Consider the following 3,924-nt stretch of genomic DNA (forward strand, 5'->3'; position numbering starts at 1 on the left):
ATATAAAACACTGTAGTATAGACTTCACAAAACCCAATCAGCTATGAGAATTCAGTCTACCTGCCTATAGTCGCTATGAACCATTATGTTTTGAAACTTCAGAAGACTAAGTTCGCGCTAGGCCAGAAAATTAAATTTATCGAACGCATTTTAATATTACTCTTTTGTTCAATTTGTAGAAATTGATTTTTAACTGTATTAAATTGAATAAATTAAAATAAATGTTTATAATTTTTACAATTCACAAAAACAATTACACTTAAGGTGTTTAAATTTGTAGAATTTAAGTTTTCACTAAATTATTTAAAATGTATATAGTAGAAACCGTTTGGTGCTGAGGACGGCCCGTAAACTTTGAAGAAGGAACATAGGCAATTCCAAGACCCTATTCCATACGTAAATATCTAGGAGGAGTGCGGTTATACTCTTGATTGATTTTTTGTACAGGCGATCTTAGCGGAAGGTTTTACTAAATCGCAATTAAACCTATTTTTGCGAATATTTAATTTAAAATTTGAGTGTGAAATGTTTTTTAACTTTTTTGGAATTAAAATTTAAAGTAAAAAGCCTCAGTCTACGTAATAGGGTTTACATTAAAGGTTGTTGGGTAGACAGTTAAAAACTCGAGCTATTTCGAGACTTTAATTTATTTAACACATAAACAATAAAATCTATTTATTTTAAAGGGCGGTATATCGACAAAATAGTTTTTTGGTTTATATATCATACACGTTTAAATTAAATATAAAAGTTGTTAAATTTTATTACCCATTCATTTGAATTGAATCATATCACATTAAATTATATAATTAATAGTGCAGATCATAAATATACAAAAGCTAATATAATTTCTATTTTTCGAAATTAATAGTGAAGTTGGTGGAAAAATAGAATATCTTCGAAAAAGTGAAATTAAATGCAGAGGTCAATTTTACGTGACCTACAAATTGCCTTCATTGCCAATGGCGGAGAAAGACTTTTACGAAACACTGCCAGAAGAAGAGAAGCAAACAGAGGATAGAGAAATTAACAATATTATAGTTTATGATCTTATAGATCAACAATCTTTGTACGTATAAGCCGCTTTCTATTGAATAATTATTAATGTGAAATTAATTGCGTTAACAGGTACCCACCATCTCATGTAATTGTTGCTGCGAAATTGTGCCATGCGTTTCCACACCTCGGTTCTATGGTAAAAACCAACATTTATTAATTTACTTAAAGTGTTTTGAATTTCAAAGACATTCGTTTTATAGAAAAAATGGCACGCAAAGATAAGAAACAAGTTTAAAAACACAAGAAAAAGAACTAAAAATGATCCAGAAGTCCTTAAAAATAGAAAGACGCATGGAAAACCTAGTAATCCGAAACGGTTGAATCCTTCAAATGATTTTGTGACAAGCTGCGCAAATAACTCTGATGAAAATATTGAAAATTGGTCAAATAGTGGTTCTAAATGAAGAATATCTAAGTGAGTTTCAAATCAGTTTCGATCCTTCTTCCAGTGGGCAAATCAATGTTTCTCCGGATCGTTTAAATATCCAACAAAAAGATGTAAGTCAATATAATGAGAGAAATATTTAAGAACCACCATCGACTGATGGCGCCACTAGGTACTAGAGGGCTAGCCCTTTCAACCGATGAGAAAGCGGGAAAAGGTTATACTTTAATCTTAACTCCCTTTTTTGTTTTTAATAGATAAGCCCTTAGTCCCTAGTTGATATAAATCGAATAGTGCTCCTGACAATTTTCCCTTTTAAGAATGTATTAAATACTAATATTTATATTTATTTTATAGCCATCCTGCATACTCGAAGACGAGAGAAGCTTACAAAAACACATGAAATATATGGTGGACGAGCTAAAGAAAAATACAATAGATTTTAGGATCATAAATTTCAAAATGAGCAAAACGCTTGAAGAACGAAAAAGCAAAATTCAAGATGGCGCCTCTGTAGAATCAATTATAAACGAATATCCCGCCCTTAAAAATATTCAGCAGGTCAATTTACTCATTTTAATCACGGCTTCGCACATTTTTATAACCATAAACATATAAGTATTTTGTGTACGCAATTTTGTAACCATGGTTAACTTAATATTTGTTCAAAAATCAAGAGACTGAAACTTCATGGTTTCCCATCTACTTTTATTAAAGCGCTCCTTTTCAACCGTACAAATAACACTGGCTTCGAAACGTACCGTCTGCTTAATTAAATTTGATTTCAAACCATGAAGTACAATCTCTTGAATTTAAAGTGTAAATATTGTTACTTCACAAAATACGAGACTTTTCGAGGCGTTCATTCTTATAGTTAAGAATATTCCTAAAGTATTAATTCGTATATATTTATTTCTAAATGCAGTTCAATCTGGAATTTGAAAGACTTTACCACAAAAACCCGGAAATAGAGTTTCAAAATTTTTTAAGTAGAAACACCGATAAAAAATGGAAAATGGCCCCGCAATCGGTCAAGGATTTTAAAATAAAGATGGAAAATGACGTAAACCAGACAACTGACGTGGAAACGAAAAGGAGTAGGCCTATGTTTCTCAATTTACTATTAAACTGAACTTCTAATTATCTTCAGACAATTGTTCATAACTAAATTTGTTTATAGGAAAGAAAATGGCTGGATCGTTGCTATTAGTTCCAAGTTTGGTGAAAGAAAAACATTTCAAAATCTTCTTAAATGAAAAAGAAATCCGCGATCTACCGAACGATCCAATGATAGTATATTCACACAATTCAATTTTAAAAAGTACAAAATTCATTTTATACGTGGACCGGGTAATGGTTTTAGGGGTGAACGATTTGTACCTCGGAACCATTGCCTGGTTTTCCGCGTATTGGATTTTTAACATGAAATATTCATCTGTGTTAAACAAAACACTAAGTTTTTTTGAAGCGGTATTAGATTTCAAAAAATCTAAAAGGATTAAAGCTGTTAAAGCTGTTAAAGATTTGTTGGTGGAATTTAAAATTTAGTGTTTCATAAAACAAAATAATGATATAAATGCCTTGTTTTATTTATTTTACATACTCCGCTAACGGGGTCAGTCGCCTCCGCTAACGGGATCGTTTGATACTGGAATGTGAGTTTTTTTACCCGAATACCGAATGGTTTTAATCCGATAATGGGGTCTTGCGACTACAATAAACAGGTCGAATGACCCCGCTAAAAGCGTCAATTAACTCCGCTAACTCCCCGCCTATAGAATCGTTTTAAACCGTTGACGTGCTCTTGTAACGCCGATAACGTGATCGTTTGACTCCGATAAAGTGGTCGTTTGACTCCGATAAAGTGGTCGTTTGACTCCGATAAAGTGGTCGTTTGACTCCGATAAAGTGGTCGTTTGACTCCGATAAAGTGGTCGTTTGACTCCGATAAAGTGGTCGTTTGACTCCGATAAAGTGGTCGTTTGACTCCGATAAAGTGGTTGTTTGACTCCGATAATGGGGTCTTGTGACGAGATTGTAATTCTCCTCGTACAGGAACGGGAGCTGCGGCTTCCGAAAGAGAGGCAGGCGCTGCCGATTCCTAAACGAGCATTATGAGTTCTTAAGCGATTTACTCAAGAAAAGACGGTAGCTATTACATTACAATATCACCATGGCGACTTAAATACTACACTGGACTCTGGAGCGGGTGCTTCGTTTATGAGTCTAGCCCAGTATCGAAAGTTACATGGAAAAAATGAAAGAGATAATCCCATCCCTACTGTGTGATTTCATTTAAGGTTGATTTGATAGTTCTGTTGAATTTTCTGTGGAAATCAGATTCGTTTTAAATGGCTTGAGACAAGAATATAACAGAAAAGATCACTTATGTTATTTGTCTTGTGTATTTCTTTGACCTGCCAAAGAATTACTTCGGCCTTTCTTAAGTTTCACCAATTCCTAATTATATTTAATTCATA

Source organism: Leiobunum rupestre, chromosome 3 (genome assembly GCF_980474605.1).
Source record: "Leiobunum rupestre chromosome 3, qqLeiRupe1.1.hap1, whole genome shotgun sequence".
In the NCBI taxonomy this organism is placed as follows: domain Eukaryota; kingdom Metazoa; phylum Arthropoda; class Arachnida; order Opiliones; family Sclerosomatidae; genus Leiobunum; species Leiobunum rupestre.